The following is a 16,207-nucleotide window of genomic DNA, read 5'->3' on the forward strand; positions in this document are numbered from 1 at the left end:
GATATAACTATGGACCACGCATCATATTTCACTGTCATATCTCTACAATCGTTCCTTCTTTCTCTCTCCTTCTTCTCCTCCTTCTGCTTCTCCTCTTCCTCCTTTTTTGTCTGTCACGTCATTGAAAGTGTCCAGGCCAATAATCTCCTCTAGATCCAGGCTAAAGTTATTTAGCAAAACCTCTACCTTAAAGTTAGACTTTTGATGCGTGCTCTAATAGCTATAAAAGAGGCAGTATGCAAAGTGGTCACAAGTCCAGTCCACGCAGCCAGACATACCTGAGTTCGAATCCAGCTCTGTCACTCATGTACTATGAGAAATATTTAATCATTTTTCTGCCTCAGCTTCCCTATTTGTAAGATGGAGATGACCACACTACCCATTTCACAGGACTGTTATATAGATTAAATAGGTTAGTATATGGGAAGCACGTAGACTAGTACCTGGCATGTGGCAGACGTTTTGTGTTAGCTCTATTTATAGTCTTAAAACAACCTTGACTAATTTCTATCTACTGTCTGAGATTGGGGGGCAGGAAACACAGGACAGAAGCTTTATACCTTCCCTGAGTATAGAATAACTATCAAAGGTCTGGCTTAGAATTTTAATTAAGTCCTATTATTGCTTTTGGAAGTTCTGAGTGTTTTTACCTCATCAGCTTTTGACAAGTGGCATTTACTGGAGATTCAAAAGGAAGAGTAAGGAGGGCATCTTCCTACTCTTCACAAGGGAAGTTCCGAGAAGAGCTGTCTTTGCCTGACAGCCTCTAGAGGGCAGCAGAGGCACTAGCGCTCTGGGTTCCTTTGGGAGAGTGAATGATCCCTGCCTTAACATAAACAAGCTTTAACATCTCATACGCGACCAAAAACTGGGCAGGAGGTTGACTTTGCTCAGAATAAAGAGATGTGTGATTGTTGACTTGGGGGCATGAAGCAAGTAACCACAAGTAATATCAACATACTGGTATATTATTTTGGGGTAAGAAAAAATAATATGGAACTGTTTTGAAAAACTAAATATATCACAGTAATCACACACCCTCTCCACACCACGGTAATATGAAGCTCGCCAGATCTGGTTCCAGCAGTTTAATTCTTGGCGAGCAGCTGGGTGCTGCGATGACTTTGTGATATAACTGATAACACTGCTGCCCTGGCAGCCCCCCTGGGAGGGAACGCCATCTCCTCCCAACAGAAGGGAGCAGCTCTGCGGCTGCCACCTCTGCTTGCGGCTGCCCAGCAGGTACACGGAGTTTTCTACGTGGTATCCACTTGAAGGCCTTTTCGTAAACGTTTCTAACTCTCAGAAGTCAAGTGTTCTCCTATAGCTTCGCTATTACACGGTACTGACACAGAGGCCTCAAAAATTTGCAAAGCATTCGGAAATAGATTAAACTACAAATGCGTCATTTCTGGTAGTGCTACGAGCACCTTCTCTACATTCTGGCTGGGAGGCACCGAGTAATGGGTAGGAGCACGGACTCTGAAAGCAGATAACCCGGACTTGAATCCCAGCTCCACAGTTACCCAGCTGTGTGATGGTGAACAAGCTACTGGTATGTCATCTCTCTGTGCCCCAATGTCCTCTGCTGTAAGATGGAGATAATATAAGTACCCACCTCATAGGGCTCTCTGGAGAATTTAAGGAATTCACATATGTTAAATTTGTAGAACAGTCCCTTACATTTAATAAGCATCACAAAAGTGTTACCTTTTCTTATCTGGAATTGCAGAATCTTCTGCAAATACTCCAGCCCTTCCCTCCATCGCCCAGCCTCAACGGTCCCGATGGCAGAGCAGAGACTAGGATTCAATGCACCTACAGAGCATCACTCTCAACGGGTATCTAAAAACAAAAAGAGCATTTCCCCCCTTTATCCACAACTGACAGAAGACGGCTGTGCAGCTCCCCCACCCTCAGGCCTTCCCCTGAAAGTGCTCTCACTCTGTCCAGGCCCTTTCTCTACCTTTGCGTCACCTGTGGACCAGCAACGTTCTAGTGGATTCCTTGACGCAGGTGGGGTGACCAGTCGTTTCCCTCCTGTCACCTGCTCCAGCACAGCCATTCCTAACACAGATCACGTCACTGGTCACCCACCACTATGCACAGACATTGCATCTTTCTACTCAGTGGAAAGGGACAGCCAAGAGGTGTTTGCACTCCCAGTTTAAAAACAGAAAAATAAAGAGAATTTGTTTAGAAAAAAAAAATAAAGTAAACCCCTTTAAAGTTTACAAAAAAAATCTTTTTAAGTTGTTTCAGAAAACAGACAATGCTACACCAAATCCAAACCAAGAAAATCATGTTAGTGACCTGGTGAGGAAAATAAACTGTTTGAAAAACAGGAGATTAAGAGGACGATGAGTATGTAGAAAACCAGGTCAGCATTTTAAACTGACATTATCATCATGTGAAAACGGGATCTGTGTGAATACGTCTTGTTACGAAAGACTCGTGGAACTCTTTTTTACATAGTTCTATGAGAACTGGGCAATTTCTGTTGGTTAGATGGTTTGGGAGCGGTACAATCTACAAAGCACACCCGCTGTCCAATGTTTTAGTCCGTTCTGTGAGCTTACCTCGGGGACTTGGGTAGCTGAAGCTTAGTTTAACAAAGAATTAATGGATTGGTCCTCAGACTACTCAGCATTTTTAGAAACCAAATCAAGTTGAAATGGTTTGCGTTACACTTATGAGCCCTGAAATCTTGGGCAAGATTCCGTGGCCTCAACTGTCACATGGAGATAATTGTACCTACAAGCAGCAGAAAATGCAGGTGTTTCTGTCCCACCTTCTTCAGTAAGCACCTGCGACTCCTCTTTCATAGAGTCCCCCCCCCCGACACCCTCCCCCAATTTACTTTGCTACCCCTGTTGGTTGTTAATCAATGACTATACTCCTGGATGGATGTCAAGTTCCCTTTCCTAGCCCATGGCCCAGAGTTGCCGTGTGGGGCAGATTGAAGGATTTGGCCTGAGATGCTCCCTCACTTGGCTCAACTCCCTATCCCTGGCCTGCTTCCCCCACTCCAAACTGGTCTCTCCTAGAGCCACCTCAGGGACAAAACCCTTGTATATAAACCTCATTTCAGTATCTGCTTCTGGGGAACCTATGAATTCACATTTTGCCCCCACAGAGTTTTGAAAAGATGGACAAAGACAATGTATCTAAAGCCCCTACCACAGTGGTCGGCAAACTCATTAGTCAACAGAGCCAAATATCAACAGTACAACGATTGAAATTTCTTTTGAGAGCCAAAATGTTTAAACTTAAACTATATAGGTAGGTACATTGTTATTAACTTAATTAGGATACTCCTAAGGCATGGAGGAAGCGCCACAGAAGTGTTTGCTATTGTTCTTATCTGAGGTTGGACCTGCAGAGCCAGGGAGAACCAAGAGAAATATAATACAGGGACTTCACCCAAACATAAAGCCACAAACACACAAACTCTTGAGACATGTTGAGGGAACTGAATAATCCACATAATTGCTTCCATTCGCATCACTGGTGGCACCCTTGGCCTTAATTACAAGGGAATAAATGCTTCCGGCTGAGTTGTAATGCAAAGAGGCTGCTACTGTGTGCTCCCGTGAGACCCACCACAGGCATTCAATTGAGTTAATAAGTATGGATACCGGGAGACTTAAATGTTCCCTCTCTCATCTGCTTTAAAAAATATATACATACATATATGGAAACTCTTTGGTTCGTCCTTTAACCGGGTTTCATGGAGTAGTTCCAAGGTTGCTTGCTTAAAGGTGAGCAGCGGGAGTCTTAAGAACTTAATTTTAAGAAATTCTCACAGCAAAAAGTGCACTTTGTTCTTTGAGTTTCTTAAACCTATATTCCCTATCCTTTCATAATAACTTGTCTTTTATGGATAAAATATACACAAATCACTGAGGGGGAAAAAAGGCACCTGAGATGACCTGGATGACCAGCTTCTCCTGTTTTTAAATGGTATACACAGAGCATATTATTAAGATTTCTATACAGTAGCGTTTCTATCACAGCTCAGAAAGAGAATTTACCGTGTCTTTATTATTCAGTTCAAATATAAGGGCAAAGAAACTTACAGGATTTCTTTTTTTTTTTTTTTTTCAGGTTTTCATTTATCAGCTCCTGGAAAAAAAAAAAAAAGTGATATAGGCAAAATCCCTACATGATAAAACCCAAACCAAAGTAACAGTGGCTGGTGGGAACCTCTCAGTGAATTATTATGCTCCTAGGTCCTGGAAAAAAAAATTATTCTTCTCCGGTTCTCTCATCTGACCCCACTACAGACGAGCTTTTGTCCACTTCACAGCACTTGTGCCATTAATGATCTCCTCCAGGACAAACGGGATGTTCTTTCTCCTACCCTTGTTCACTTTAATCTATGTGTTGCCTTTGTTCGACTCAACCTCTCTCTTCCTCCTTCTCCATAAGCCTTTCTTCTCCTAATTTTGTCTGATCCTTTAGTATTTCTTTTTCAATTGTATTATGCATTTTAAAAATAAAAATGAAAAACACAATTAGAGTTGGGGGGGAAGCACTCATATTCGAACACTATTATTTTATTGGATTTCCCCCCTCCCACCCAATTTTTTTTTCTTGCTGGTTTTTACATATTATAAATGGGACTCAGGATCCTTCTATTTATATGAAATGTCTTATTTTAATTATTCCACATTATGCTCTATAATCTTCCTAACCTCCATCCTTAATTCCTTTTAATAATCTCATCTTTCTTTTTTATTCTCTCCTCCTCGGTTTATTCTATTTCCCTGGGCAAATTCACTCCTTTCCCCTAACAAATCCACTGAAGAGCTGGAAACTATATCTCACATTCTCCTCTTATGTTCAAGTGCTCTTTTGTTCTAATGATATGAATACTATTTTTAAAAAAAACAACAAAGCAAAATAAAATCCCGTGTCCCGCCAAAATATTTGTACCAAAATACTACTTACTCTGGAAGTTAATCTGACAATTTAGATCAAAGATGTATTCTTCTGAAATGTCTAAAACATATCTTTCCTCGAAATAATTCCCAAGATTTTTTTTCAGAGTTCCTGTAAAAGTAATAGGAAGATACAGGCACTTAATTAGTAGTTTTCAACAAGACTGATACTAGATTAGCATTTTCTAAATTCTGCTCCAAGTAAGACAAGTGAAATACAAAAATGCTCATTTGAAATACAAGTGATATTCTATTTCATAAAGGGAAAGATTTCCATGACCAAAAACCAAAATAGAATACAAGTTGGGAAACCTTAAATTTAAACATTTTAAGAGATTTCTTTCATTTTTACTGTAAGAATTTCCAAAGCCTTGAATATATTAATCCCAGCACCTCACAGAGTTGGTAGATGCTCAGTAAATATGTGCTTAATACATGAATACGCCTTGTGAAGCTCCAGGAAATAGTACTACATGTAACATTCCCCCCAAAGAGAAGAATTTCTTTATAAAAGTTACTTAAACAACTATTTAAAAGATGTTTATTAGAACACTTAAAAACTTCAAATGGTCCTGAAGTTTTTGGGGGTTGGTTAAATGAATTATATTCTGGTGCAATAGAAGACCATGGAGCCATGAAAATTGATGATACAGGTTCATGTTTAATGATACTAAAAGATGCCAATGACATGTGGGAAAAAGTAGATGATGAAACAGCATGAAATTTTGTATGCTATCTATCTAAACAGATGTGTAGGTATGGCACATAAAGTATATACAGGGCAAAGGTAGATTTACAATTGTGAGTATGTGAACCACAGTTTATTCTTGTACTATTATTTACTAATTATAGTATTATTTTCCACATGAGCAACCATAAACCTACTTTTGCCCCACCCTATATATTTGAAAAATGAAGAATGGTGCAATTATATGTGATGTGATTTTCATTTTGTACTTTATTTTTTATTGTTTATATTAATGAATTATTCAACAATGTAAATAAAGATTTAATTTGACAAAGAAGCTCATTTCAATATTATAAGAGAAAAAACAGACATTAATAGTATCTAACAATAAAGAACTAAAACAGATTATAGCATATCATAAAATATCACAATATGAAGTCATTAAAATGATGTAGAAACACATTTAATTTAATGAAAAGAGACTTACAACATATTTTTAAATAGAAAAAGCAGGTTATAAAACAGCATGTATAATATAATTTTATTGTAAAATAGTTATATGTTCATAATGGTATAGAAGGATCTATAACAAAAACTTCACACTGTCAATCACTGGGTTGATACGTGTTTTCTAAACTTCATCAAGTTCCTACATTGCTTATAGAACAATAAAATCAGCAGCCTTATCAATTTTTTCCATAGTTTGTTACCTTAGCAATCTGGGTAACATAAATAAATCACTTATGATCAAAGAAAAACTAGGATTCAATAACAGTACATGAGTAAATGCTTGCTTAAAATGGTAATGTTAATAACACTAGCAAAGATGCCTAATCTCTCTTCCAAAAATAATGAAATTGTGGTAAAAACAGAAATGAATTTTTTAAATGCCTTTAAAGAAATAATAGCTTTAATTGCATGAGGCCTTCTACTTCTTGATCCCTAGTAGTCTGATGTACTAAGTGGCATGGACAAGCACTTATGTCTACGACCAAGAACTAAAGGAAATCAAGGTGTCTTGATTTTGAACATTTAGCATGAGGCTATTTAAAGACTCAACAATCTGCATTAAGAAATAATTCCAATTAGTCTCTGTAATGCCATTGTAATGCCATTCTTAGCATTCATGTGTCTAAATTTCAGAAAATAATTTATGTAAAAGACAGTGGGATCCACAGAGGAGTCACAACTTTTATTGTGCCTAGAACATAAAAAGAGTACCACCTACAGCCTCCATCATTTAAAAAGAGGCAGTATTCTAACCTTGAAAACGTCCTAATTTCAGATTTTTAAAAAAATTCCCTTTAAGATTAGTCAGCTTAGCTTTCTATATATAAGAAGTATATTGTTCGTGTTTGTCTCATTTTGCTGCCAACTGGTGAAACTGTAGCAGGCCGAGATCTAGTAAAGAGCTCAGTGTGAGAAAGCACCCGAGACAAACAGCCACTATGTGTATTTAGCCAACTATTCAGAAAGTTGTGAGAAAACAGTCCAAAGGATTTCAAAGTGAACTAGGTCTAGCATTATTCAGGGTGGGCAAAGGCAAGTTTTTTGGTTCAAGTCAGTTTAAATAATAAAACAGTAAAACTAAAATGACCTTAATGATATTTTTCCCCCCGTTTCCCAAACCTCAGTCATTAATGTATTGTCCTCACACGTTTTGTCATGTCTGCCTAACACCCCTGCTATTATTTATCGAACATCTTTCTGTTAAGTCTCTCTCCTAGGCTATACTGTCTATGAATCAGAGCTTTGATGGGCTACTCACGTAATCATTACCCATATAATCATCCAGCCATCCAAAAAGACCTTGCATGTCTGTCATCTAGTCTAACATTCATTTCATGGAGCCCAGTGTAACAAGTAATGTGTTCAATTACCCAATGTGTTCAGGATCTTACTTGAAGAGGATGACAAAGCAATTTTTGGATTTGAAAAACTATCGTAATGCAAAGGCGACTCTGTTCATGGCCTGACTGCTTAATTAACTTTAAGTATATAACTTCAAAGATGCTGAAGTCACCTGTCCTTTCTATTGCAATTTCACTTACAAATATTTTTTTTTAATATGTTTTTACTGATTTTAGAGAGCGGAAGGGAAAGGGAGAGAAACGTCGATCAGTGCCTCAACTGCAAACCAGCAACCTTTTGGTGCATGGCCAAGGACACACAACCAACTGAGCCACACAGACCAGGGCTTTTTTTGTTGTTGTTTTTTTTTTTTACAATTCCCATATGACTCAACATTCTCTGCCTTGTGTTACCCATTCATCAATATTTATTGAACACCTACCTTGCTTCAGGCATTGCCTGGAGCAAAACAGCCTAGCCACCTTGTCTTCATGAGGAATCTTACATTCCAGTACATTTTTTTTTAAAATATGCTTTTATTGATTTGGGGGGAGAGGGATAGAAAGAAACATCATTGATTGCCTGACTCCTGCACGCCCCCTACTGGGGATCAAGTCCGAAACCTGGGCATGTGCCCTGATGGGGAATTGAACCAGTGACCTCTTGGTTCATGGGTCAATGCTCAACCACTGAACCACACTGGCCAGGCCATTCTAGTACATTTTTATAGCTTTCTAAGTATATATCATTGTTTCCTCTTCTAAATTCTAAATTCCTGGAGGACATAAAATGGGTCTAGTTTAACTTTGACTTCTCCTCCACAGCTTTGACCTGTGTGTATTTTTCAAAATAGTTGAAAATAATTGTTTAGGTCATGCCCTGGCTGGGTGGCTCTGTTGGTTGGAGCGTACTCCCATGCACAAAAAAAGATGGTAGGTTCGATTCCCAGTCAGGGCACATACCTAGGCTGTGGGTTTGATCCTTTTTCTCTCTCTAAAAATCAATAAAAATATATCCTTGGGTGAGGATTTAAAAAGTAACTGTTTTGAGTCTTAAATTAGCTGTATTTAAAGATAACATCTTGCATAAATTCATTTGTTATCAAGCAAAGTAACAAATTTTCTTTACTAGCTTAAGAAAAGATATTCTATTTACCTTAAATTTTAACTATTTCCCAAAAATTTCAAACATTTCATGTTAAGAAAAAACAAACAAACCAATATCCTTTTTTAAGTGTTGTGATAATAGCTTACAGTTAGGTGCTGACAGTTGACCATTTTTGGTTTTCATATGGCTTCTTCTTTAAGTCACAGCTATTGTCTTTTTCTCTCCTGTATGTTCTTTCTCTTTTAGAAAAGAAATAAACTATAGTGATATATTCAAACTTTATGTAAAGATTAAACCTATAAAACAGGTAGATTAAGGCTTTGCAGCTTTAAATATGATTTATTTTATTTATTTATGTATAATTATTTATATATTTATATAGTCTCTCTATATAAAAGGCAAATATGCTAAGTGTCTGTCCGACCCGTAGCTATGATGCACACTGACCACCAGGGGGCAGACATTCAACGCAGGAGCTGCCGAGCTGCAGTGACTTGGCAGCGGCGGTTCTCAGGTGATGCACCCTGAAACCAAAGAGGAGGGAGCCTGATTCTGGGTGCATAGCTGGGGGATGTTGGGAGAGCCGGTTTCAGCCCCATCCTCGAAGGCCAGGCCGAGGGACCCCACCTGCCAGAGGGATCCCGCTTACTCAGCAGATGCCCTTTGAGCCGCGGTGCTATCCCAGCTACAGCCGGGGAGGGACCACAGGAGGTTGGCTCCAGGGCATGTCCAGCCCATCTTGTCCAGTCCCACCCCACCAGCTACCTTCTAATTAATTTCCTTTCAATGTGCATGAATTTGTGCACCAGGTCACTAGTTTATTTATAAACATACTTACTTATAAATATACTAGAGGCCTGGTGCATGGATTCATGGGGGGTCCCTTGGCCTGGCCTGTGGGGATCAGGCCAAAACCTGCTCTCTGACAACCCCCGAGGTGTCTCGGATTGCAAGAGGGTGGTTCTTGGGTGATGCACCCTGGAATCGGGCTCCCACCTCTCTGGTTCCAGATGCATCACCTGAGAACCGCAGTTGCCAAGTCACCGCAGCTCGGAAGCTCCTGCGTTGAACATCTGCCCCCTGGTGGTCAGTGCACATCATAGCTACCAGTTGAACAGAAGCTTAGGCTTTTATATATATAGATTTCTTTATTTTAAAATATATTTTAATTGATCTTGGAGAGAGAGAAAAATATCTATGTGAGAAACACTGATTGGCTGCCTCCTGCACACCCTCTACTGGGGATTGAGCCTGCAACCTGGACATGTACCCTGACCCAGAATGGAGCCAGCGACCTTTTGTTGTGTGGGATGAGGCTCAAACAACTGAGCCATACTGGTCAGGGCCATCTCTTCTTTTTATGGAACTCTTCTGCTTTCACATAAAATCAGAGAGGATTTTAGAGAGAGCATAAGACACCAAAAATCTGGCTCCAGGCAAGTTGCCCAAAGCCATCAGCCTTTGGTAACAAAATCAAATTCTGTGTCCATCCCCTCCTTCCAGCTGTTAGATTAAGCTGGCCTCCCCCAAATAAGAAACTTAGCCTGTTCTCAACAAAATAGAAATATGCACAAGTTCTAAACTTTGTTACATTTTAGTACCTCCTTTTGTGTGTGTGTGTGTGTGTGTGTGTGTGTATTTAAATGGGGAAAAGGTAGTAAGACTTTACAGAGATTTAAAAAAACAACAACTTATAAGTCTAGTTGAGAACCAAGAATGTCAGTAATAGGACCTTGTGTTTTTGATGCCTTTTTATTCCATTTTTAGTATCTAGTTAGAACTATTATATTTCCTGAATGCTGAGGACAAACCCAGTCTAAGCTCTGCTTCTTAATCTCTGTCTCCCTTTTCCCCCTCTCGATACAAGAGGATATGGCTGGTAGTTTAAGAAATGATAAAACTGACTCTCAAATAGCTATGTATGTACTTTTCTCGGGCTTCAGTATTCCTCCCACTGATATAAATAGTTTCTCCTTCCATGGTAACTCTGCCTCTATAGGCAAATGCTGCAGTGCGGCTGAGAGGCTGGGTGAGGTCTGTAAATTATGCATTAGGGATGCTCTTGCTGCTCTTCAGCTTGACGCAGAGGTTTCTTTATGTCCAAGTGAACACCTCTGCTTGCTACTGAGGCAGCAGAGCAACACAGGACACTCGTCAGCATTGCCAGCCAACACCTATGATTCCATGATCAGGAAAATAACCATAATATACCTCCCCCGCAAAAGACCAACAAGAAAGTCTAGGGGCTCGGTCAAACATTCCCAGTGTAACAAATCATTAATATTAAAGTATCACCACGCATCAAAACTGTATCAGTCTTTTCAGAACTTCAGTCACTCGGAAAATGTTTCAGAATCTAACACATAAATATCATTTCTTTGTGAGTCAATGCTACTGAATGGGGGCGGTAAGGGCAAGGGCTATAAAATGAAACACAGAGCCCAGTGAGTGACTCTTGGCTATCTCAAAATATTACTGCTATTATGAGTAAGACCATAAGGGTGGGTGGGGTTTAGGAACGGAAATAAAGGGGGGTTAAATTGGAAACATAGAGGTGGAAGAAATAACAAGATCTTGTTTGAGGAATACTCACAGGATAAAAGGTGGGAGGAAATGAATTGGAGGGATTGGATGGAGGTGATGTCAGCTGTCACCATATTTTCTCATGGCTCATAGTTCCCCTTCTTCTTCCTCTTCATGCACTTTGGTCCCCAAGTCCTGTTAATGAAAAGTTCTCAAATCCATATCCCTCCTCTCCATCACCCCGTCACTGCCCTTGTTCATGCCAGCCACATCCCTCCCCTGGACTGCCTAGTGCATCAGACTCCATATTCCTCTCTCCCTGCACTCACCCTCCTGTAATTTATCCTACATTCAGCCATGAAAAGTGACCTTTCTAAAGCAACAACTGGATCACATTTGCCAAATTCCTTCTCTGGCTCCATTGTGCCCTAACCCTATGCACACAGCCTTACAGGACCCTTTATGATGGTACCACTCCTGCTGCTCCAACCTCACCTGAGATCCCCCACCTAGGGCTACCGCTCAGGCCAAATAGGAAGGCGGGAAGGTGCAGTGGTCCAGGGCATGGATGCATAGCTACACAGCGGGTTTCGAGTCCACCCCACACTGTTCACCTGAATAAGTTACCCAACTATGGTGATTTAGTGTCTTCATCTATCAAATGCTGTTAGGATAAAGTGAGAATATAATTTAAAGTGCATCTGATGGTGCTTATCAAGTAAAAGAAAAATAATTCTCTGGATTGTGAAGTTCTCTCCTATCCCAGTGAGTTTACATCTTCAGGTTCCTAAACCCATTGGGGGGGGGGGGCAGACTCTTTCTCAGGGTCAATCTTTAATCTTCCTTCTGGAAGGAGCTAAAACATCAGGTCTTCTGTGAAGCCTTTCTACCACTCTTTGTTCGTTCCTAGTAAAACTTTTAAGGTTATCATTTGTATTAGTTTCCTGTGGCTGCTGTGACAGATTACCACAGACTGGGTGGCTTAGAACTACAGAACTGTATTCACTCATGGAGCTGGAAGCTAGAAGTCTGAAATCGGTATCCCTGGGCCGGACTCAAGGAGTTGGCAGGGCCACACTGATTCCAGAGGCTCTTCGGGGAAAATCTGTTCCTTGTCTCTGGTGGTCCTCGTATTGCTGGGTTTGTAGCAACACTGCTCTAATCTTGCCTCTGTGATAACATTGCTGCCCCTTGTCTGACTGTCCAATCTCTTATACAGACTCTTGTGCTTGCATTGAGGGCCCAACCTGATAATCCAGGACAGTCATGCCACCTCAAGGTCTTCAACTGAACACATCTAAGGTAACCATAGAAGGTAGCATTTATGGGTTCCAGGGATTAGGAGCCAATATCTTTAGATGCCATTATTCAGCCACTGCATAGCTCTTTGCATGTATATTGGTCTTTTCACCTTTGTCTGACAACGGTCTATCTCAGTGTAGACACATAATGCATAATCAATAACTGAAATGCACATAGAGGTTATGCCAGTATAGGGTGCCAGTCCACTGCCCATGTTCATCCGTATTCCATCTTAGCTAAGGCTTGATTTCCCTAGGCCAGAGCTATTTCCATCACGTGCCAAGTTGTGATTGGAAGGAAATTTCCCTCACGACTTAGATCAATTTCTAGGTTAGAGACATGAAGCGAAGGGGGTCTTCATCTTTGTACCGCTTCCTGTGAGCCACAGTGAGGCGAAGCAATGGAAAATTCCATTCCTTCCAAACCCTGGGCAGAGAACGTGGAAGAGATGGAGGGGCCCCGGCAGCTGGAAGGTGACTTTCACGGAATGTGAGAATTCCGAGTGAGAGTGACAAGCCTGAGTTGCATTAAGAGTGCTGTCATCGCGATTTGCCCAGGCTGGGTGGTTGCCACTCCTTGACCATTCATTTTAAACAGTTTTCTTTGCAATTTAAGGGCCTAAATTCATGGCTGTTGCTTGACTATTTTCCCATCTCAAGTCACTCTGCGTTCAGCACAGGCCTGTTTCTGAAAGGAGACTGCTTCTTTCCCCTTGTCCTTAACTCAGTCACCTTCACCACAAGAACCAGTCTGCCTCAGCCACCACTTGCCCGGGAAGACAACTCAGTAGCTATGCTAATGTTTTTCTCAATGAGAGAAGAAAAAATTGCATACAACAAAAACGTAAACAATAGATTACTTTGCACAATTAATCCTTGCAACGGTAAATTGCTTACTGTTTATAACTGTGTGTTTACTTCCACGTCATCTCTTCTTCTTTGTACTGGTTAAAGCTCCCAGAAATCAGAGTTAAAAACTTACACAGCCTCAAAATTTATTCAAGGTTTGCCGATGTAGACATGTACTCAGAAACTTCTAGGGTTTGAGAAATTTCTTTCATTAACATATAATACCCATCTATCATAAAACACAATTGCCAAAATCAACTCAGTGTGTCTAGCTAGCATAAAATTTATCTAACATAGTTTGGCACCTGTCAGAGGCTTTTCTGACTCCTGTAGCCTGTCCAACTAGAGCTACTTAGCCCCTAAAAATACCTGGAACAACTCTCTCCAGGTAGCTCTGCTCCAGTCATGTCTTTCATACCAATGGAACTTTTCACATGCTGTTCCCTCCGTTTGAATGCTTGTCCCTCCAGCTCTTCTCTTGATTAAATTCTATTCATCCTTTGGATTTAGTCCAGGCATCCCTGTCTCCAAAAAGCTTCCCTAGACTAAGTTAGATCCCCCTAAGAACCTGAGACCACTGACTGTTGGTATTTGTGTGATTATGTGATCAAAGTCTGCTTCCTCCACCAGAACGTACAGAGCTCTGCGAGGGCAGGGAATGAGCCAGCTTTTGTTACCATTCTATCACCAACCCATCTCTCTGTTGCTGGAACACAGTAAGCATGTAATGAATATTTAAATGTCGAATGCACATGTGGTGGGCTCCCATGCTAGCTCTGCCTGCCACTGGGTTATTTAGACAACTCATTTCACTTCACAGGCCCTGACTTTCCTCATTAGTAAGAAAATGCCTCTTCTGGTCCCAACATTCTAGGATATTTACGGTTCCTGCCTTCAGCCTATAAGACTGATCAGGCTACAGCTAGAAAGAAAGTCGACACTAGCTGTTATCTGCTTGCCATATAGCTCCCCACGCGGAAAAGAAACCTTATGCCGAACAAGAAATTGGAATTACCCTTGAACACCTTTGCTTCTTTCCCTGATGCCACTGCCTCCTTCTGGCTTTCTTCACCTCTCACTTAAAATACTGCAAATGCTCCTTTCACTGGTGGTCCTGTGTTCAGTCCTGTCCCCTTCCAATCTACCTGCAAGACTGCCCGTAGGGCTGAGTCTATAACACTGATTGTAGCACCCCTCAGCTCGGACACTTCCAGGGACTCCCACACCATGTGGGGGACAAAACTTCCTGTTTCTGCCTCGCCTTGAGCACTTATACTCCACTCAGAACCACTCAGGGGGCCCAACTCCACACTGTTCTTTGAGGTCCCTGTCTTTGCACATGGTTCTCTCTGCCTGGAAAACTGTTCTCATCTCCTGTACTTGCAAAGTCCCATCCATCCTTTAGGCTCAGCTCAAACATCTCTTGAACGTGGCACCTTCCTCACTCCTCCAGCTGAGTGTGTTGCTCACTGCCTGAATTCCCACAGAACACTTTGTCCAAGCCGCCAGAACAACACGAAGTGAGCTGTGTTCGTTTGCACAGGGCTAGCCGTGGTAAGAGTGTGGGCCTCAATTTCAGACTGGCCTGAGTTTGAAACCAAATTCTGCAACTTTCTTGTGTGGTCTTGGAAATGATTCTGAATCTTAGTTGCCTAATTTTGGAAATGGGAGCTATAACCCCTAACTCACTGTTGAAACCACAGATTAAATGAAATATTGTGATTAGTGCACTTAGTACAATGCCTGGCCCATAATTCTTGATAACTAATAGTAATTATTATTGGATTGTGAATGTGTTGAATGCAAAGAGCTACACTTGGTCTATCTTTCTATCTGGCACATAGTGGGTGCTCTCAGTGAACGGTTCTTAAAATGCACGAGTGAGATGGTATTTCTGATGTATTTTTCTTTACAGGAAGGCTGGAGGCTTATTCATTTTAGGAATTGAAGTCAAATAGAGTCAAAAAGTCCACTGATCTCACGGCATATTCCAAATCACATTTTGCTACACTAGTCTTGACCTTACACGGGTAACATAGTTTGAGAACAAACCTGAGTGTTAAGCATTAGTGTTTTCTGCTAAACTCTCCACGCTGTTAGTCTTTACTGTATGCACGCCAGTTTCGGCCTTTACATAATCCTATGTGCACACAGGTGACATCTTAAAACACCCAACAGCACGCACGTGTACAGGACTAATGCTAATAAGCACCGCTCTAGGTGCTTAGGGTGTTGTAACTCCTCTAGGCGGCTCATAACCCAGCTGACTTTTCTCGGATGACTGTTAAAACCACTGCAAACTCTAGCTGAGGGCTCTGGCCACAGCCTGGCATTGCCCCCAACAAGAGCCTAAAGTCCTCTGCTTGTTCAAGGACTGCAGTCTCCTCCGTGGGCCTGCGCATCCCTCCGCACCCCCCGCCCCCCCATTTCTCGCAGTGGCTCTCAACCTTCTGGACCTTTAAATACAGTTCCTCATGTTGTGACCCAACCATAAAATTATTTTCATTGCTACTTCATAATTGTAATGTTGCTACTGTTAGGGATCGTCATGTAAATATCTGATATGCAGGATGGTCTTAGGCGACCCCTGTGAAAGGGTCGTTCTACCGCCAAAGGGGTCGCGGCCCACAGGTTGAGAACCGCTGTTAGGCCTTGCAGCTAAACCCCCCTAGGGGGGCAGAGGGGAAACCACGTTCACACCCTACACTCAGAGCGACTCTAGACGAATTAAAGCCTCACACGGTTAGAAACCTTTCCCCCTCAGCACATCCAACTTTCCCACTGTGATTTCTCCCCCGTGTTCCCCGGTGGCTTCTGTAGGACGTCAGAGCGCAAGGTGGGGAAACAGCTGTGCCCCCTTCCAATTACCAAGGGCGGGCGCTCCCAGGGGCCAGGCTGACAGTGCAGGGGAGGCCTCGGGCACCGGTGCCCGCAGGCAGGCGGCC

At 41.6% G+C, this 16,207-nt stretch overlaps 1 long non-coding RNA gene across 1 annotated transcript; it reads right to left on the reverse strand.

Annotated features, from left to right (window-relative positions):
• Positions 1-4,097: 4,097 nt before the first annotated feature.
• On the reverse strand, positions 4,098-16,201 carry LOC102772236. Its single transcript, XR_436142.2, has 5 exons — positions 16,131-16,201; positions 11,183-11,307; positions 8,736-8,828; positions 4,954-5,055; positions 4,098-4,125 (listed from the first exon to the last, which is right to left on the reverse strand). It is a non-coding gene; the product is annotated as an uncharacterized LOC102772236 (long non-coding RNA).
• Between the last annotated feature and the right edge of the window lie 6 nt (positions 16,202-16,207).

The sequence above is a fragment of the Myotis davidii genome, unplaced genomic scaffold, assembly GCF_000327345.1.
Source record: "Myotis davidii unplaced genomic scaffold, ASM32734v1 scaffold362, whole genome shotgun sequence".
Classification (NCBI taxonomy): Eukaryota; Metazoa; Chordata; class Mammalia; order Chiroptera; family Vespertilionidae; genus Myotis; species Myotis davidii.